We start from the raw sequence: 21910 nt of genomic DNA on the forward strand, positions 1-21910 counted from the left end.
GTGCCAGGCCATCGGATCCACACCGTCCAAAATATCCGGTTTTCCCGTGCCTCTCCCTGGCTAGAGGCAGGGCCCCTCTAGCACTGGTTACCATTCCCTTCCTGGACATACATACTAGAGGTTCCTTCAAGGGGATCTGTCAGATCATCCTCCCTTCTGTAATATCTGGCAGCTCGGTCCTGGGAGGTTGAGGCTACCTTCACTTTAGTGTTACTCCCCCGGTTAGTGTTTCCCTCCTTGAGTTGACGCACCCGTGCTGCCAGGACAGAAGTGGGTTTCCCATCCCACCTTCCCATGTCTTCCCCATGGTCGCGCAGGAAGTACCATAGCTCAGCTCGTGGGGTGTACCCTCTCCCTCTAGCTGGGGGACGTTGGGCTCCGACTTTGGGGCCTGTGACTTGTACCGGTGCCAAATGGGAACTGCTCCTCCTCACCTCCTCCTTTATTTCCCTCATCTCCTCTTGTAGGCTCTTAATCACAGCAGAAACGTTAGCCTGCATTGGGCCATTGATCATGCTTTCAAAATTTCTAAGTTTGCTCGTGACAGAACCCACTGTCTCTCGGTCGTTATCTGCATTAATCATTGCAATGAAGGTGGAGTATTCGGATGGCCCTAGATTTGCCAGATTCCACAACATTTGCCCTGTGCACCTGACTTTGTCAGGGTCGTTACCATGCTGTCCATCCCTCCCAAAGACTACCTCCAATACTGCCACTTCTCTCAGCTGCTGGATCCCTTCCTCAAGGGTCTTCCAGCGCATTCTATGATGGTGCTCCTGCATTCTCTCTCTGTGGACAAACCTCTCTCTCACACTCATTAAAAGCCGCTCCCAGAGGGAAAGGGTCCCTGGCTCCCTTACAAATACCAGATTGACACCTGAGTCCTGAGTCAAGGGTCCCAAATTCCTTGCCTCACTGCCATCCAGTTGCACACCCGTACCCATAAGATCCCAGACCCGAAGTAACCAGGTTGTAAAAGCCTCACGCCCCCGCCGTACGATGTCTTTGTGCAGATTACGGAGACTGTCATACGTCAGGGACTCGGTGAGTATCTCAACCACTGGCTCGCCTGCAGGTTCTGAGGGCCCTCCTTTCTTAACTGAGTGGTCTGATTTCATCTTAGATGTCCTCGTTTCCACAGGGGCGACTGCTGCTGGCTCTGACTGCCCTTGCGTTTCAGCTGGAACCTGGACGGTTGTAACGTCTGTGGGTTCTACTGCTGCACCATTAGACTCTCCCTCTTCAAGGCAGGAGGAGGGATTCCCAGCAGCTGAGAGAATGCACTCCTTCAGCATCTGGCCCATCTCACGTATCTCCTTCACCCAATCCGAGTGGTTCATTTCTGATGTGAGCTGTGAGGCAGGGTCAGATTCTGGAGCAGCATTCCTAGTCAGGGTAGTTACCCAAGCCAATCTCCCCTGATCTCTGAATACTGAATAAAACAGGATTATCAGCAACACTAGCCACTGTATGATATCATTAGCACTTAGGAAAGCTCTGAATCCTTCGAAAACTGGTGGAGTAGACCCAAAGAGCTGGGTTAGGGCTTGGGAGAAAGTTTCTCCCGGTGTCATTTCCTCACAGTAGGTACCATTATTAAAGTAACCCCAAAAGCATACATTTAGTGTTTGATAGCTCCGAATCCATGTGCCCGCCTTCCAGAGGAAGTTAATAAGCCATGAATTCCTCACCTTATTAATCCATAAAACAAACTGGATAACAGTCACGGTAGCCTTAGTTATAGGACCCATGTTTAGATAAGGGCCTGCAAATGGGAGAAATACAGCCACCACCACATGCCACAAGAACCGGGATAAGCTAGCCCACATGATGCCACTTAACAAGGAATCTATATCCAATGCACAAAAACCGTTATTCCTTTATCTCTCGATGCCCTCGAGCCCCACGTTGGGCGCCAAAATCTGTCTTGGTTTGAAAAAGACAGGTGTCTGTGGAGGAAGGCAGGAGCCTCCCTTGAAATGGAGAGTGCAACCCCCTTCCCTCCAAACTATTATAATTTTGAAATTAACGGGCCTTCAGGCAAAGATATGGGGAATAGGAATAACAGTTCTTTACTAATATATATATATATAACACAAGGCAGGGAAAAAAACAAACAACCCACTGGTTTATACTGACAGAGTCAGGAATACAACCTGACACCCTGTTAGGGTGGCAGTAGCAGTCCGATAAGATGCTGGCTGCAGTCCTCCTGAAGCGATGGGTGTAGTTCTGTGGAAGCAGCAATCAGGTAAAAGAGTCTGGTCTTCCTCCGAAGGTCCAGTGGTCGGCAGGTAGCTCTCGTCCTCTGGAACTCCAGTGGGGGGAAAAGCTCCTCTGGGAATCCAGTGGAAGAAAGGCTGCTAGGGTGTTCAAAATCTCCGTTTTTATTTGGCATGGACTGCTTGGCTCCTTCCCCCCCCCTCCCCGGGTGGAGCATCTCACAATGGGATGGGGAGTCGTGAGGCAGTTCCTTGATGGGCCATGAACAGGAGATAGCCCAGGAGCGAGTTACCGATGGGTCAGGCGATAAGGCATTGTTGTGCCCAGTAACAGGAGATAGTCCAGAGGGGGGGAGGCAGGGAGCACCGCCCCACCTGGTCTCAACAGCTCCTGAAGATGGTAATAGAATATATTTTTTTTCTTTTGGCACATTTTACACTGTAACCCAGGACATAATCCACTCCTTATTCTATTACCATCTACACCGTACCCAACCCAATGCCCCCTTACAGATACATATATACACAATGAAACCTTACACAGAGTTCTCACTTAAAATTAGGTCTCCTTGTGGTACACAACGGGTTTCCCCATTTTTCTGCATTACCCACCAAGTGTAACCAGGTCCTTGAGCAAAAACAATCCCACGGAGGGGTGTGCCTTTGCCTGATGTGGGATTAATCCAAACAGTCTTTCCTAACATACCTCTCGTGTGTACCACAGGGACTTTATCTCCGTCCACTGTGTGCAAGGGTCCAGACTGGGCAGGACCAGCTCGATTGATGGACCCTCGGGTATTGACCATCCAGGTGGCCTTTGCTAAGTTCAGTTCCCAATTTTTGAAAGTCCCTCCTCCAAGTGCTTTTAGGGTAGTCTTAAGTAGCCCATTGCACCGTTCAACTTTCCCGGCAGCTGGTGCATGATAAGGGATATGATATATCCATTCGATTCCATGTTCTCTGGCCCAAGTGCTTATGAGGCTATTCTTGAAATGTGTCCCGTTGTCTGACTCGATTCTCTCAGGGGTGCCATGTCTCCAAAGAACTTGCTTTTCCAGGCCCAAGATGGTGTTCCGGGCGGTAGCATGAGGCACAGGGTAGGTCTCCAGCCACCCAGTGGTTGCTTCCACCATGGTCAGCACGTAGCGCTTGCCTTGACGGGTTTGGGGAAGAGTGATGTAGTCAATTTGCCAGGCTTCCCCATACCTGTACTTCGACCATCGTCCGCCGTACCACAGAGGCTTCACCCGCTTGGCCTGCTTGATCGCAGCGCAGGTCTCACAGTCTTGGATAACCTGGGAGATACTGTTCATGGTTAGATCCACCCCTCGGTCCCGTGCCCATTTATAAGCGGCCTCTCTGCCTTGATGGCCTGAGGCATCATGGGCCCATCGAGCTAAGAACAACTCTCCTTTATGTTGCCAATCCAAGTCTATCTGGGACACCTCTATTTTTGCAGCCTGATCTACCTGTTCATTGTTACGATGTTCTTCATTAGCCCGACTCCTGGGGACATGAGCATCTACATGACGGACCCTCACAGGTAGCTTCTTTACCCGAGTGGCAATATCTTTCCACTCATCAGCAGCCCAAATTGGTTTTCCCCTACGCTGCCAGTTGGCCTTTTTCCACCTTTCCAGCCAGCCCCACAGAGCATTGGCTACCATCCACGAATCAGTATAAAGGTAGAGCTTTGGCCACTTCTCTCTTTCAGCAATGTCCAGGGCTAGTTGAACGGCTTTGAGTTCAGCAAGTTGACTTGATCCACCTTCTCCTTCAGTAGCTTGTGCGACCTGTCGTGTGGGGCTCCATACGGCTGCTTTCCACTTCCGGTTCATCCCTACAATGCGACAGGAACCGTCAGTGAAAAGAGCATATCGTGTTTCCTCTGCTGGTAGTTGGTTGTACGGTGGAGCTTCTTCAGCCCGCGTCACTTGTTCCTGCTCCTCTTCGTCAGTGAGGCCAAAGTCTTCACCTTCCGGCCAGTTCGTAACGATCTCCAAAATCCCAGGGCGATTTGGGTTTCCAATACGGGCGCGTTGTGTGATGAGGGCAATCCATTTGCTCCATGTGGCGTCAGTGGCGTGGTGGGTGGAGGGAACCTTTCCTTTAAACATCCACCCCAGCACCGGTAGTCGGGGTGCCAGGAGGAGTTGTGCTTCGGTGCCAATCACTTCCGAGGCAGCTTGGACTCCTTCATAGGCTGCTAGGATTTCCTTCTCTGTGGGAGTGTAGTTGGCCTCAGACCCTCTATAACTTCGACTCCAGAATCCCAGTGGTCGGCCACGAGTCTCTCCAGGCACCTTCTGCCAAAGGCTCCAGGACAAACCATTGTTCCCGGCCGCAGAGTAGAGCACGTTCCTCACCTCTGGTCCCGTCCTGACTGGGCCAAGGGCTAGCGCATGAGCGATCTCCCGCTTGATTTGGGCAAAAGCTTGTTGCTGTTCAGGGCCCCAGTGGAAATCGTTCTTCTTGCGGGTAACCAGGTACAGAGGGCTCACAATCTGGCTGTACTCAGGAATGTGCATTCTCCAAAAACCTATGGCGCCTAGGAAAGCCTGTGTTTCCTTCTTGCTGGTTGGTGGAGACATCGCAGCGATCTTATTGATGACCTCGGTGGGGATCTGACGCCGTCCGTCTTGCCACTTTACCCCCAGGAACTGGATCTCTCGGGCAGGTCCCTTGACTTTGCTCTTCTTGATGGCAAAACCAGCTTCCAGGAGAATCTGGATGGTCTTCTCTCCTTTCCCAAATACTTCCTTTGCTGTGTTCCCCCCCCACAATGATGTCATCGATGTACTGCAGATGTTCCGGAGCTTCACCCTTTTCCAGTGCAGCCTGGATCAGTCCATGGCAGATGGTGGGACTGTGCTTCCACCCCTGGGGCAGTCGGTTCCAGGTGTACTGTACGCCCCTCCAGGTGAAGGCAAACTGAGGCCTACATTCTGCTGCCAGAGGAATGGAGAGAAAAGCATTGGCAATGTCAATAGTGGCATACCACTTTGCTGCCTTGGACTCCAGCTCGTACTGGAGTTCCAGCATGTCCGGCACGGCAGCGCTCAACGGTGGAGTCACTTCATTCAAGCCACGATAGTCCACAGTCAATCTCCATTCTCCGTCAGACTTGCGCACAGGCCAAATGGGGCTGTTGAAGGGTGAGTGGGTCTTGCTGACCACCCCTTGACTCTCCAGCTCGCGGATCATTTTGTGGATGGGGATCACGGCATCTCGATTCGTCCGATACTGCCGGCGGTGCACTGTCGAGGTGGCAATTGGCACTTGTTGCTCTTCCACCTTCAAGAGTCCTACTGCAGATGGGTTTTCTGATAGTCCGGGCAAGGTGTTCAATTGCCTAATGCTCTCTGCCTCCACAGCAGCTATCCCAAATGCCCACCTGAGACCTTTTGGGCCCTTGTAATAGCCGTTCCGGAGGAAGTCTATGCCCAGAATGCACGGGGCCTCTGGGCCAGTCACAATCGGATGTTTCTGCCACTCCTTCCCAGTAAGGCTCACCTCGGCTTCCAACAGAGTCAATTGCTGCGATCCCCCCGTTACCCCGGCAATGGAAACAGGTTCTGCCCCCACATGTCCCGATGGCATTAGGGTACACTGCGCACCAGTATCAACTAACGCTTTGTATTTTTGTGGCTCTGACGTGCCAGGCCATCGGATCCACACCGTCCAAAATATCCGGTTTTCCCGTGCCTCTCCCTGGCTAGAGGCAGGGCCCCTCTAGCACTGGTTACCATTCCCTTCCTGGACATACATACTAGAGGTTCCTTCAAGGGGATCTGTCAGATCATCCTCCCTTCTGTAATATCTGGCAGCTCGGTCCTGGGAGGTTGAGGCTACCTTCACTTTAGTGTTACTCCCCCGGTTAGTGTTTCCCTCCTTGAGTTGACGCACCCGTGCTGCCAGGACAGAAGTGGGTTTCCCATCCCACCTTCCCATGTCTTCCCCATGGTCGCGCAGGAAGTACCATAGCTCAGCTCGTGGGGTGTACCCTCTCCCTCTAGCTGGGGGACGTTGGGCTCCGACTTTGGGGCCTGTGACTTGTACCGGTGCCAAATGGGAACTGCTCCTCCTCACCTCCTCCTTTATTTCCCTCATCTCCTCTTGTAGGCTCTTAATCACAGCAGAAACGTTAGCCTGCATTGGGCCATTGATCATGCTTTCAAAATTTCTAAGTTTGCTCGTGACAGAACCCACTGTCTCTCGGTCGTTATCTGCATTAATCATTGCAATGAAGGTGGAGTATTCGGATGGCCCTAGATTTGCCAGATTCCACAACATTTGCCCTGTGCACCTGACTTTGTCAGGGTCGTTACCATGCTGTCCATCCCTCCCAAAGACTACCTCCAATACTGCCACTTCTCTCAGCTGCTGGATCCCTTCCTCAAGGGTCTTCCAGCGCATTCTATGATGGTGCTCCTGCATTCTCTCTCTGTGGACAAACCTCTCTCTCACACTCATTAAAAGCCGCTCCCAGAGGGAAAGGGTCCCCGGCTCCCTTACAAATACCAGATTGACACCTGAGTCCTGAGTCAAGGGTCCCAAATTCCTTGCCTCACTGCCATCCAGTTGCACACCCGTACCCATAAGATCCCAGACCCGAAGTAACCAGGTTGTAAAAGCCTCACGCCCCCGCCGTACGATGTCTTTGTGCAGATTACGGAGACTGTCATACGTCAGGGACTCGGTGAGTATCTCAACCACTGGCTCGCCTGCAGGTTCTGAGGGCCCTCCTTTCTTAACTGAGTGGTCTGATTTCATCTTAGATGTCCTCGTTTCCACAGGGGCGACTGCTGCTGGCTCTGACTGCCCTTGCGTTTCAGCTGGAACCTGGACGGTTGTAACGTCTGTGGGTTCTACTGCTGCACCATTAGACTCTCCCTCTTCAAGGCAGGAGGAGGGATTCCCAGCAGCTGAGAGAATGCACTCCTTCAGCATCTGGCCCATCTCACGTATCTCCTTCACCCAATCCGAGTGGTTCATTTCTGATGTGAGCTGTGAGGCAGGGTCAGATTCTGGAGCAGCATTCCTAGTCAGGGTAGTTACCCAAGCCAATCTCCCCTGATCTCTGAATACTGAATAAAACAGGATTATCAGCAACACTAGCCACTGTATGATATCATTAGCACTTAGGAAAGCTCTGAATCCTTCGAAAACTGGTGGAGTAGACCCAAAGAGCTGGGTTAGGGCTTGGGAGAAAGTTTCTCCCGGTGTCATTTCCTCACAGTAGGTACCATTATTAAAGTAACCCCAAAAGCATACATTTAGTGTTTGATAGCTCCGAATCCATGTGCCCGCCTTCCAGAGGAAGTTAATAAGCCATGAATTCCTCACCTTATTAATCCATAAAACAAACTGGATAACAGTCACGGTAGCCTTAGTTATAGGACCCATGTTTAGATAAGGGCCTGCAAATGGGAGAAATACAACCACCACCACATGCCACAAGAACCGGGATAAGCTAGCCCACATGATGCCACTTAACAAGGAATCTATATCCAATGCACAAAAACCGTTATTCCTTTATCTCTCGATGCCCTCGAGCCCCACGTTGGGCGCCAAAATCTGTCTTGGTTTGAAAAAGACAGGTGTCTGTGGAGGAAGGCAGGAGCCTCCCTTGAAATGGAGAGTGCAACCCCCTTCCCTCCAAACTATTATAATTTTGAAATTAACGGGCCTTCAGGCAAAGATATGGGGAATAGGAATAACAGTTCTTTACTAATATATATATATATAACACAAGGCAGGGAAAAAAACAAACAACCCACTGGTTTATACTGACAGAGTCAGGAATACAACCTGACACCCTGTTAGGGTGGCAGTAGCAGTCCGATAAGATGCTGGCTGCAGTCCTCCTGAAGCGATGGGTGTAGTTCTGTGGAAGCAGCAATCAGGTAAAAGAGTCTGGTCTTCCTCCGAAGGTCCAGTGGTCGGCAGGTAGCTCTCGTCCTCTGGAACTCCAGTGGGGGGAAAAGCTCCTCTGGGAATCCAGTGGAAGAAAGGCTGCTAGGGTGTTCAAAATCTCCGTTTTTATTTGGCATGGACTGCTTGGCTCCTTCCCCCCCCCTCCCCGGGTGGAGCATCTCACAGTGGGATGGGGAGTCGTGAGGCAGTTCCTTGATGGGCCATGAACAGGAGATAGCCCAGGAGCGAGTTACCGATGGGTCAGGCGATAAGGCATTGTTGTGCCCAGTAACAGGAGATAGTCCAGAGGGGGGGAGGCAGGGAGCACCGCCCCACCTGGTCTCAACAGCTCCTGAAGATGGTAATAGAATATATTTTTTTTCTTTTGGCACATTTTACACTGTAACCCAGGACATAATCCACTCCTTATTCTATTACCATCTACACCGTACCCAACCCAATGCCCCCTTACAGATATATATATACACAATGAAACCTTACACAGAGTTCTCACTTAAAATTAGGTCTCCTTGTGGTACACAACGGGTTTCCCCATTTTTCTGCATTACCCACCAAGTGTAACCAGGTCCTTGAGCAAAAACAACCCCACGGAGGGGTGTGCCTTTGCCTGATGTGGGATTAATCCAAACAGTCTTTCCTAACATACCTCTCGTGTGTACCACAGGGACTTTATCTCCGTCCACTGTGTGCAAGGGTCCAGACTGGGCAGGACCAGCTCGATTGATGGACCCTCGGGTATTGACCATCCAGGTGGCCTTTGCTAAGTTCAGTTCCCAATTTTTGAAAGTCCCTCCTCCAAGTGCTTTTAGGGTAGTCTTAAGTAGCCCATTGCACCGTTCAACTTTCCCGGCAGCTGGTGCATGATAAGGGATATGATATATCCATTCGATTCCATGTTCTCTGGCCCAAGTGCTTATGAGGCTATTCTTGAAATGTGTCCCGTTGTCTGACTCGATTCTCTCAGGGGTGCCATGTCTCCAAAGAACTTGCTTTTCCAGGCCCAAGATGGTGTTCCGGGCGGTAGCATGAGGCACAGGGTAGGTCTCCAGCCACCCAGTGGTTGCTTCCACCATGGTCAGCACGTAGCGCTTGCCTTGACGGGTTTGGGGAAGAGTGATGTAGTCAATTTGCCAGGCTTCCCCATACCTGTACTTCGACCATCGTCCGCCGTACCACAGAGGCTTCACCCGCTTGGCCTGCTTGATCGCAGCGCAGGTCTCACAGTCTTGGATAACCTGGGAGATACTGTTCATGGTTAGATCCACCCCTCGGTCCCGTGCCCATTTATAAGCGGCCTCTCTGCCTTGATGGCCTGAGGCATCATGGGCCCATCGAGCTAAGAACAACTCTCCTTTATGTTGCCAATCCAAGTCTATCTGGGACACCTCTATTTTTGCAGCCTGATCTACCTGTTCATTGTTACGATGTTCTTCATTAGCCCGACTCCTGGGGACATGAGCATCTACATGACGGACCCTCACAGGTAGCTTCTTTACCCGAGTGGCAATATCTTTCCACTCATCAGCAGCCCAAATTGGTTTTCCCCTACGCTGCCAGTTGGCCTTTTTCCACCTTTCCAGCCAGCCCCACAGAGCATTGGCTACCATCCACGAATCAGTATAAAGGTAGAGCTTTGGCCACTTCTCTCTTTCAGCAATGTCCAGGGCTAGTTGAACGGCTTTGAGTTCAGCAAGTTGACTTGATCCACCTTCTCCTTCAGTAGCTTGTGCGACCTGTCGTGTGGGGCTCCATACGGCTTGTTTCCACTTCCGGTTCATCCCTACAATGCGACAGGAACCGTCAGTGAAAAGAGCATATCGTGTTTCCTCTGCTGGTAGTTGGTTGTACGGTGGAGCTTCTTCAGCCCGCGTCACTTGTTCCTGCTCCTCTTCGTCAGTGAGGCCAAAGTCTTCACCTTCCGGCCAGTTCGTAATGATCTCCAAAATCCCAGGGCGATTTGGGTTTCCAATACGGGCGCGTTGTGTGATGAGGGCAATCCATTTGCTCCATGTGGCGTCAGTGGCGTGGTGGGTGGAGGGAACCTTTCCTTTAAACATCCACCCCAGCACCGGTAGTCGGGGTGCCAGGAGGAGTTGTGCTTCGGTGCCAATCACTTCCGAGGCAGCTTGGACTCCTTCATAGGCTGCTAGGATTTCCTTCTCTGTGGGAGTGTAGTTGGCCTCAGACCCTCTATAACTTCGACTCCAGAATCCCAGTGGTCGGCCACGAGTCTCTCCAGGCACCTTCTGCCAAAGGCTCCAGGACAAACCATTGTTCCCGGCCGCAGAGTAGAGCACGTTCCTCACCTCTGGTCCCGTCCTGACTGGGCCAAGGGCTAGCGCATGAGCGATCTCCCGCTTGATTTGGGCAAAAGCTTGTTGCTGTTCAGGGCCCCAGTGGAAATCGTTCTTCTTGCGGGTAACCAGGTACAGAGGGCTCACAATCTGGCTGTACTCAGGAATGTGCATTCTCCAAAAACCTATGGCGCCTAGGAAAGCCTGTGTTTCCTTCTTGCTGGTTGGTGGAGACATCGCAGCGATCTTATTGATGACCTCGGTGGGGATCTGACGCCGTCCGTCTTGCCACTTTACCCCCAGGAACTGGATCTCTCGGGCAGGTCCCTTGACTTTGCTCTTCTTGATGGCAAAACCAGCTTCCAGGAGAATCTGGATGATCTTCTCTCCTTTCCCAAATACTTCCTTTGCTGTGTTCCCCCCCCACAATGATGTCATCGATGTACTGCAGATGTTCCGGAGCTTCACCCTTTTCCAGTGCAGCCTGGATCAGTCCATGGCAGATGGTGGGACTGTGCTTCCACCCCTGGGGCAGTCGGTTCCAGGTGTACTGTACGCCCCTCCAGGTGAAGGCAAACTGAGGCCTACATTCTGCTGCCAGAGGAATGGAGAGAAAAGCATTGGCAATGTCAATAGTGGCATACCACTTTGCTGCCTTGGACTCCAGCTCGTACTGGAGTTCCAGCATGTCCGGCACGGCAGCGCTCAACGGTGGAGTCACTTCATTCAAGCCACGATAGTCCACAGTCAATCTCCATTCTCCGTCAGACTTGCGCACAGGCCAAATGGGGCTGTTGAAGGGTGAGTGGGTCTTGCTGACCACCCCTTGACTCTCCAGCTCGCGGATCATTTTGTGGATGGGGATCACGGCATCTCGATTCGTCCGATACTGCCGGCGGTGCACTGTCGAGGTGGCAATTGGCACTTGTTGCTCTTCCACCTTCAAGAGTCCTACTGCAGATGGGTTTTCTGATAGTCCGGGCAAGGTGTTCAATTGCCTAATGCTCTCTGCCTCCACAGCAGCTATCCCAAATGCCCACCTGAGACCTTTTGGGTCCTTGTAATAGCCGTTCCGGAGGAAGTCTATGCCCAGAATGCACGGGGCCTCTGGGCCAGTCACAATCGGATGTTTCTGCCACTCCTTCCCAGTAAGGCTCACCTCGGCTTCCAACAGAGTCAATTGCTGCGATCCCCCCGTTACCCCGGCAATGGAAACAGGTTCTGCCCCCACATGTCCCGATGGCATTAGGGTACACTGCGCACCAGTATCAACTAACGCTTTGTATTTTTGTGGCTCTGACGTGCCAGGCCATCGGATCCACACCGTCCAAAATATCCGGTTTTCCCGTGCCTCTCCCTGGCTAGAGGCAGGGCCCCTCTAGCACTGGTTACCATTCCCTTCCTGGACATACATACTAGAGGTTCCTTCAAGGGGATCTGTCAGATCATCCTCCCTTCTGTAATATCTGGCAGCTCGGTCCTGGGAGGTTGAGGCTACCTTCACTTTAGTGTTACTCCCCCGGTTAGTGTTTCCCTCCTTGAGTTGACGCACCCGTGCTGCCAGGACAGAAGTGGGTTTCCCATCCCACCTTCCCATGTCTTCCCCATGGTCGCGCAGGAAGTACCATAGCTCAGCTCGTGGGGTGTACCCTCTCCCTCTAGCTGGGGGACGTTGGGCTCCGACTTTGGGGCCTGTGACTTGTACCGGTGCCAAATGGGAACTGCTCCTCCTCACCTCCTCCTTTATTTCCCTCATCTCCTCTTGTAGGCTCTTAATCACAGCAGAAACGTTAGCCTGCATTGGGCCATTGATCATGCTTTCAAAATTTCTAAGCTTGCTCGTGACAGAACCCACTGTCTCTCGGTCGTTATCTGCATTAATCATTGCAATGAAGGTGGAGTATTCGGATGGCCCTAGATTTGCCAGATTCCACAACATTTGCCCTGTGCACCTGACTTTGTCAGGGTCGTTACCATGCTGTCCATCCCTCCCAAAGACTACCTCCAATACTGCCACTTCTCTCAGCTGCTGGATCCCTTCCTCAAGGGTCTTCCAGCGCATTCTATGATGGTGCTCCTGCATTCTCTCTCTGTGGACAAACCTCTCTCTCACACTCATTAAAAGCCGCTCCCAGAGGGAAAGGGTCCCCGGCTCCCTTACAAATACCAGATTGACACCTGAGTCCTGAGTCAAGGGTCCCAAATTCCTTGCCTCACTGCCATCCAGTTGCACACCCGTACCCATAAGATCCCAGACCCGAAGTAACCAGGTTGTAAAAGCCTCACGCCCCCGCCGTACGATGTCTTTGTGCAGATTACGGAGACTGTCATACGTCAGGGACTCGGTGAGTATCTCAACCACTGGCTCGCCTGCAGGTTCTGAGGGCCCTCCTTTCTTAACTGAGTGGTCTGATTTCATCTTAGATGTCCTCGTTTCCACAGGGGCGACTGCTGCTGGCTCTGACTGCCCTTGCGTTTCAGCTGGAACCTGGACGGTTGTAACGTCTGTGGGTTCTACTGCTGCACCATTAGACTCTCCCTCTTCAAGGCAGGAGGAGGGATTCCCAGCAGCTGAGAGAATGCACTCCTTCAGCATCTGGCCCATCTCACGTATCTCCTTCACCCAATCCGAGTGGTTCATTTCTGATGTGAGCTGTGAGGCAGGGTCAGATTCTGGAGCAGCATTCCTAGTCAGGGTAGTTACCCAAGCCAATCTCCCCTGATCTCTGAATACTGAATAAAACAGGATTATCAGCAACACTAGCCACTGTATGAAATCATTAGCACTTAGGAAAGCTCTGAATCCTTCGAAAACTGGTGGAGTAGACCCAAAGAGCTGGGTTAGGGCTTGGGAGAAAGTTTCTCCCGGTGTCATTTCCTCACAGTAGGTACCATTATTAAAGTAACCCCAAAAGCATACATTTAGTGTTTGATAGCTCCGAATCCATGTGCCCGCCTTCCAGAGGAAGTTAATAAGCCATGAATTCCTCACCTTATTAATCCATAAAACAAACTGGATAACAGTCACGGTAGCCTTAGTTATAGGACCCATGTTTAGATAAGGGCCTGCAAATGGGAGAAATACAGCCACCACCACATGCCACACGAACCGGGATAAGCTAGCCCACATGATGCCACTTAACAAGGAATCTATATCCAATGCACAAAAACCGTTATTCCTTTATCTCTCGATGCCCTCGAGCCCCACGTTGGGCGCCAAAATCTGTCTTGGTTTGAAAAAGACAGGTGTCTGTGGAGGAAGGCAGGAGCCTCCCTTGAAATGGAGAGTGCAACCCCCTTCCCTCCAAACTATTATAATTTTGAAATTAACGGGCCTTCAGGCAAAGATATGGGGAATAGGAATAACAGTTCTTTACTTATATATATATATATATAAAACACAAGGCAGGGAAAAAACAAACAACCCACTGGTTTATACTGACAGAGTCAGGAATACAACCTGACACCCTGTTAGGGTGGCAGTAGCAGTCCGATAAGATGCTGGCTGCAGTCCTCCTGAAGCGATGGGTGTAGTTCTGTGGAAGCAGCAATCAGGTAAAAGAGTCTGGTCTTCCTCCGAAGGTCCAGTGGTCGGCAGGTAGCTCTCGTCCTCTGGAACTCCAGTGGGGGGAAAAGCTCCTCTGGGAATCCAGTGGAAGAAAGGCTGCTAGGGTGTTCAAAATCTCCGTTTTTATTTGGCATGGACTGCTTGGCTCCTTCCCCCCCCCCTCCCCGGGCGGAGCATCTCACAGTGGGATGGGGAGTCGTGAGGCAGTTCCTTGATGGGCCATGAACAGGAGATAGCCCAGGAGCGAGTTACCGATGGGTCAGGCGATAAGGCATTGTTGTGCCCAGTAACAGGAGATAGTCCAGAGGGGGGGAGGCAGGGAGCACCGCCCCACCTGGTCTCAACAGCTCCTGAAGATGGTAATAGAATATATTTTTTTTCTTTTGGCACATTTTACACTGTAACCCAGGACATAATCCACCCCTTATTCTATTACCATCTACACCGTACCCAACCCAATGCCCCCTTACAGATACATATATACATATATACACAATGAAACCTTACACAGAGTTCTCACTTAAAATTAGGTCTCCTTGTGGTACACAACGGGTTTCCCCATTTTTCTGCATTACCCACCAAGTGTAACCAGGTCCTTGAGCAAAAACAACCCCACGGAGGGGTGTGCCTTTGCCTGATGTGGGATTAATCCAAACAGTCTTTCCTAACATACCTCTCGTGTGTACCACAGGGACTTTATCTCCGTCCACTGTGTGCAAGGGTCCAGACTGGGCAGGACCAGCTCGATTGATGGACCCTCGGGTATTGACCATCCAGGTGGCCTTTGCTAAGTTCAGTTCCCAATTTTTGAAAGTCCCTCCTCCAAGTGCTTTTAGGGTAGTCTTAAGTAGCCCATTGCACCGTTCAACTTTCCCGGCAGCTGGTGCATGATAAGGGATATGATATAGCCATTCGATTCCATGTTCTCTGGCCCAAGTGCTTATGAGGCTATTCTTGAAATGTGTCCCGTTGTCTGACTCGATTCTCTCAGGGGTGCCATGTCTCCAAAGAACTTGCTTTTCCAGGCCCAAGATGGTGTTCCGGGCGGTAGCATGAGGCACAGGGTAGGTCTCCAGCCACCCAGTGGTTGCTTCCACCATGGTCAGCACGTAGCGCTTGCCTTGACGGGTTTGGGGAAGAGTGATGTAGTCAATTTGCCAGGCTTCCCCATACCTGTACTTCGACCATCGTCCGCCGTACCACAGAGGCTTCACCCGCTTGGCCTGCTTGATCGCAGCGCAGGTCTCACAGTCTTGGATAACCTGGGAGATACTGTTCATGGTTAGATCCACCCCTCGGTCCCGTGCCCATTTATAAGCGGCCTCTCTGCCTTGATGGCCTGAGGCATCATGGGCCCATCGAGCTAAGAACAACTCTCCTTTATGTTGCCAATCCAAGTCTATCTGGGACACCTCTATTTTTGCAGCCTGATCTACCTGTTCATTGTTACGATGTTCTTCATTAGCCCGACTCCTGGGGACATGAGCATCTACATGACGGACCCTCACAGGTAGCTTCTTTACCCGAGTGGCAATATCTTTCCACTCATCAGCAGCCCAAATTGGTTTTCCCCTACGCTGCCAGTTGGCCTTTTTCCACCTTTCCAGCCAGCCCCACAGAGCATTGGCTACCATCCACGAATCAGTATAAAGGTAGAGCTTTGGCCACTTCTCTCTTTCAGCAATGTCCAGGGCTAGTTGAACGGCTTTGAGTTCAGCAAGTTGACTTGATCCACCTTCTCCTTCAGTAGCTTGTGCGACCTGTCGTGTGGGGCTCCATACGGCTGCTTTCCACTTCCGGTTCATCCCTACAATGCGACAGGAACCGTCAGTGAAAAGAGCATATCGTGTTTCCTCTGCTGGTAGTTGGTTGTACGGTGGAGCTTCTTCAGCCCGCGTCACTTGTTCCTGCTCCTCTTCGTCAGTGAGGCCAAAGTCTTCACCTTCCGGCCAGTTCGTAATGATCTCCAAAATCCCAGGGCGATTTGGGTTTCCAATACGGGCGCGTTGTGTGATGAGGGCAATCCATTTGCTCCATGTGGCGTCAGTGGCGTGGTGGGTGGAGGGAACCTTTCCTTTAAACATCCACCCCAGCACCGGTAGTCGGGGTGCCAGGAGGAGTTGTGCTTCGGTGCCAATCACTTCCGAGGCAGCTTGGACTCCTTCATAGGCTGCTAGGATTTCCTTCTCTGTGGGAGTGTAGTTGGCCTCAGACCCTCTATAACTTCGACTCCAGAATCCCAGTGGTCGGCCACGAGTCTCTCCAGGCACCTTCTGCCAAAGGCTCCAGGACAAACCATTGTTCCCGGCCGCAGAGTAGAGCACGTTCCTCACCTCTGGTCCCGTCCTGACTGGGCCAAGGGCTAGCGCATGAGCGATCTCCCGCTTGATTTGGGCAAAAGCTTGTTGCTGTTCAGGGCCCCAGTGGAAATCGTTCTTCTTGCGGGTAACCAGGTACAGAGGGCTCACAATCTGGCTGTACTCAGGAATGTGCATTCTCCAAAAACCTATGGCGCCTAGGAAAGCCTGTGTTTCCTTCTTGCTGGTTGGTGGAGACATCGCAGCGATCTTATTGATGACCTCGGTGGGGATCTGACGCCGTCCGTCTTGCCACTTTACCCCCAGGAACTGGATCTCTCGGGCAGGTCCCTTGACTTTGCTCTTCTTGATGGCAAAACCAGCTTCCAGGAGAATCTGGATGGTCTTCTCTCCTTTCCCAAATACTTCCTTTGCTGTGTTCCCCCCCCACAATGATGTCATCGATGTACTGCAGATGTTCCGGAGCTTCACCCTTTTCCAGTGCAGCCTGGATCAGTCCATGGCAGATGGTGGGACTGTGCTTCCACCCCTGGGGCAGTCGGTTCCAGGTGTACTGTACGCCCCTCCAGGTGAAGGCAAACTGAGGCCTACATTCTGCTGCCAGAGGAATGGAGAGAAAAGCATTGGCAATGTCAATAGTGGCATACCACTTTGCTGCCTTGGACTCCAGCTCGTACTGGAGTTCCAGCATGTCCGGCACGGCAGCGCTCAACGGTGGAGTCACTTCATTCAAGCCACGATAGTCCACAGTCAATCTCCATTCTCCGTCAGACTTGCGCACAGGCCAAATGGGGCTGTTGAAGGGTGAGTGGGTCTTGCTGACCACCCCTTGACTCTCCAGCTCGCGGATCATTTTGTGGATGGGGATCACGGCATCTCGATTCGTCCGATACTGCCGGCGGTGCACTGTCGAGGTGGCAATTGGCACTTGTTGCTCTTCCACCTTCAAGAGTCCTACTGCAGATGGGTTTTCTGATAGTCCGGGCAAGGTGTTCAATTGCCTAATGCTCTCTGCCTCCACAGCAGCTATCCCAAATGCCCACCTGAGACCTTTTGGGCCCTTGTAATAGCCGTTCCGGAGGAAGTCTATGCCCAGAATGCACGGGGCCTCTGGGCCAGTCACAATCGGATGTTTCTGCCACTCCTTCCCAGTAAGGCTCACCTCGGCTTCCAACAGAGTCAATTGCTGCGATCCCCCCGTTACCCCGGCAATGGAAACAGGTTCTGCCCCCACATGTCCCGATGGCATTAGGGTACACTGCGCACCAGTATCAACTAACGCTTTGTATTTTTGTGGCTCTGACGTGCCAGGCCATCGGATCCACACCGTCCAAAATATCCGGTTTTCCCGTGCCTCTCCCTGGCTAGAGGCAGGGCCCCTCTAGCACTGGTTACCATTCCCTTCCTGGACATACATACTAGAGGTTCCTTCAAGGGGATCTGTCAGATCATCCTCCCTTCTGTAATATCTGGCAGCTCGGTCCTGGGAGGTTGAGGCTACCTTCACTTTAGTGTTACTCCCCCGGTTAGTGTTTCCCTCCTTGAGTTGACGCACCCGTGCTGCCAGGACAGAAGTGGGTTTCCCATCCCACCTTCCCATGTCTTCCCCATGGTCGCGCAGGAAGTACCATAGCTCAGCTCGTGGGGTGTACCCTCTCCCTCTAGCTGGGGGACGTTGGGCTCCGACTTTGGGGCCTGTGACTTGTACCGGTGCCAAATGGGAACTGCTCCTCCTCACCTCCTCCTTTATTTCCCTCATCTCCTCTTGTAGGCTCTTAATCACAGCAGAAACGTTAGCCTGCATTGGGCCATTGATCATGCTTTCAAAATTTCTAAGCTTGCTCGTGACAGAACCCACTGTCTCTCGGTCGTTATCTGCATTAATCATTGCAATGAAGGTGGAGTATTCGGATGGCCCTAGATTTGCCAGATTCCACAACATTTGCCCTGTGCACCTGACTTTGTCAGGGTCGTTACCATGCTGTCCATCCCTCCCAAAGAGTACCTCCAATACTGCCACTTCTCTCAGCTGCTGGATCCCTTCCTCAAGGGTCTTCCAGCGCATTCTATGATGGTGCTCCTGCATTCTCTCTCTGTGGACAAACCTCTCTCTCACACTCATTAAAAGCCGCTCCCAGAGGGAAAGGGTCCCCGGCTCCCTTACAAATACCAGATTGACACCTGAGTCCTGAGTCAAGGGTCCCAAATTCCTTGCCTCACTGCCATCCAGTTGCACACCCGTACCCATAAGATCCCAGACCCGAAGTAACCAGGTTGTAAAAGCCTCACGCCCCCGCCGTACGATGTCTTTGTGCAGATTACGGAGACTGTCATACGTCAGGGACTCGGTGAGTATCTCAACCACTGGCTCGCCTGCAGGTTCTGAGGGCCCTCCTTTCTTAACTGAGTGGTCTGATTTCATCTTAGATGTCCTCGTTTCCACAGGGGCGACTGCTGCTGGCTCTGACTGCCCTTGCGTTTCAGCTGGAACCTGGACGGTTGTAACGTCTGTGGGTTCTACTGCTGCACCATTAGACTCTCCCTCTTCAAGGCAGGAGGAGGGATTCCCAGCAGCTGAGAGAATGCACTCCTTCAGCATCTGGCCCATCTCACGTATCTCCTTCACCCAATCCGAGTGGTTCATTTCTGATGTGAGCTGTGAGGCAGGGTCAGATTCTGGAGCAGCATTCCTAGTCAGGGTAGTTATCCAAGCCAATCTCCCCTGATCTCTGAATACTGAATAAAACAGGATTATCAGCAACACTAGCCACTGTATGATATCATTAGCACTTAGGAAAGCTCTGAATCCTTCGAAAACTGGTGGAGTAGACCCAAAGAGCTGGGTTAGGGCTTGGGAGAAAGTTTCTCCCGGTGTCATTTCCTCACAGTAGGTACCATTATTAAAGTAACCCCAAAAGCATACATTTAGTGTTTGATAGCTCCGAATCCATGTGCCCGCCTTCCAGAGGAAGTTAATAAGCCATGAATTCCTCACCTTATTAATCCATAAAACAAACTGGATAACAGTCACGGTAGCCTTAGTTATAGGACCCATGTTTAGATAAGGGCCTGCAAATGGGAGAAATACAGCCACCACCACATGCCACACGAACCGGGATAAGCTAGCCCACATGATGCCACTTAACAAGGAATCTATATCCAATGCACAAAAACCGTTATTCCTTTATCTCTCGATGCCCTCGAGCCCCACGTTGGGCGCCAAAATCTGTCTTGGTTTGAAAAAGACAGGTGTCTGTGGAGGAAGGCAGGAGCCTCCCTTGAAATGGAGAGTGCAACCCCCTTCCCTCCAAACTATTATAATTTTGAAATTAACGGGCCTTCAGGCAAAGATATGGGGAATAGGAATAACAGTTCTTTACTTATATATATATATATAAAACACAAGGCAGGGAAAAAACAAACAACCCACTGGTTTATACTGACAGAGTCAGGAATACAACCTGACACCCTGTTAGGGTGGCAGTAGCAGTCCGATAAGATGCTGGCTGCAGTCCTCCTGAAGCGATGGGTGTAGTTCTGTGGAAGCAGCAATCAGGTAAAAGAGTCTGGTCTTCCTCCGAAGGTCCAGTGGTCGGCAGGTAGCTCTCGTCCTCTGGAACTCCAGTGGGGGGAAAAGCTCCTCTGGGAATCCAGTGGAAGAAAGGCTGCTAGGGTGTTCAAAATCTCCGTTTTTATTTGGCATGGACTGCTTGGCTCCTTCCCCCCCCCCTCCCCGGGCGGAGCATCTCACAGTGGGATGGGGAGTCGTGAGGCAGTTCCTTGATGGGCCATGAACAGGAGATAGCCCAGGAGCGAGTTACCGATGGGTCAGGCGATAAGGCATTGTTGTGCCCAGTAACAGGAGATAGTCCAGAGGGGGGGAGGCAGGGAGCACCGCCCCACCTGGTCTCAACAGCTCCTGAAGATGGTAATAGAATATATTTTTTTTCTTTTGGCACATTTTACACTGTAACCCAGGACATAATCCACCCCTTATTCTATTACCATCTACACCGTACCCAACCCAATGCCCCCTTACAGATACATATATACATATATACACAATGAAACCTTACACAGAGTTCTCACTTAAAATTAGGTCTCCTTGTGGTACACAACGGGTTTCCCCATTTTTCTGCATTACCCACCAAGTGTAACCAGGTCCTTGAGCAAAAACAACCCCACGGAGGGGTGTGCCTTTGCCTGATGTGGGATTAATCCAAACAGTCTTTCCTAACATACCTCTCGTGTGTACCACAGGGACTTTATCTCCGTCCACTGTGTGCAAGGGTCCAGACTGGGCAGGACCAGCTCGATTGATGGACCCTCGGGTATTGACCATCCAGGTGGCCTTTGCTAAGTTCAGTTCCCAATTTTTGAAAGTCCCTCCTCCAAGTGCTTTTAGGGTAGTCTTAAGTAGCCCATTGCACCGTTCAACTTTCCCGGCAGCTGGTGCATGATAAGGGATATGATATATCCATTCGATTCCATGTTCTCTGGCCCAAGTGCTTATGAGGCTATTCTTGAAATGTGTCCCGTTGTCTGACTCGATTCTCTCAGGGGTGCCATGTCTCCAAAGAACTTGCTTTTCCAGGCCCAAGATGGTGTTCCGGGCGGTAGCATGAGGCACAGGGTAGGTCTCCAGCCACCCAGTGGTTGCTTCCACCATGGTCAGCACGTAGCGCTTGCCTTGACGGGTTTGGGGAAGAGTGATGTAGTCAATTTGCCAGGCTTCCCCATACCTGTACTTCGACCATCGTCCGCCGTACCACAGAGGCTTCACCCGCTTGGCCTGCTTGATCGCAGCGCAGGTCTCACAGTCTTGGATAACCTGGGAGATACTGTTCATGGTTAGATCCACCCCTCGGTCCCGTGCCCATTTATAAGCGGCCTCTCTGCCTTGATGGCCTGAGGCATCATGGGCCCATCGAGCTAAGAACAACTCTCCTTTATGTTGCCAATCCAAGTCTATCTGGGACACCTCTATTTTTGCAGCCTGATCTACCTGTTCATTGTTACGATGTTCTTCATTAGCCCGACTCCTGGGGACATGAGCATCTACATGACGGACCCTCACAGGTAGCTTCTTTACCCGAGTGGCAATATCTTTCCACTCATCAGCAGCCCAAATTGGTTTTCCCCTACGCTGCCAGTTGGCCTTTTTCCACCTTTCCAGCCAGCCCCACAGAGCATTGGCTACCATCCACGAATCAGTATAAAGGTAGAGCTTTGGCCACTTCTCTCTTTCAGCAATGTCCAGGGCTAGTTGAACGGCTTTGAGTTCAGCAAGTTGACTTGATCCACCTTCTCCTTCAGTAGCTTGTGCGACCTGTCGTGTGGGGCTCCATACGGCTGCTTTCCACTTCCGGTTCATCCCTACAATGCGACAGGAACCGTCAGTGAAAAGAGCATATCGTGTTTCCTCTGCTGGTAGTTGGTTGTACGGTGGAGCTTCTTCAGCCCGCGTCACTTGTTCCTGCTCCTCTTCGTCAGTGAGGCCAAAGTCTTCACCTTCCGGCCAGTTCGTAATGATCTCCAAAATCCCAGGGCGATTTGGGTTTCCAATACGGG

This window comes from Leptosomus discolor, unplaced genomic scaffold (genome assembly GCF_034619465.1).
Source record: "Leptosomus discolor isolate bLepDis1 unplaced genomic scaffold, bLepDis1.hap2 HAP2_SCAFFOLD_29, whole genome shotgun sequence".
NCBI lineage: Eukaryota > Metazoa > Chordata > Aves > Leptosomiformes > Leptosomidae > Leptosomus > Leptosomus discolor.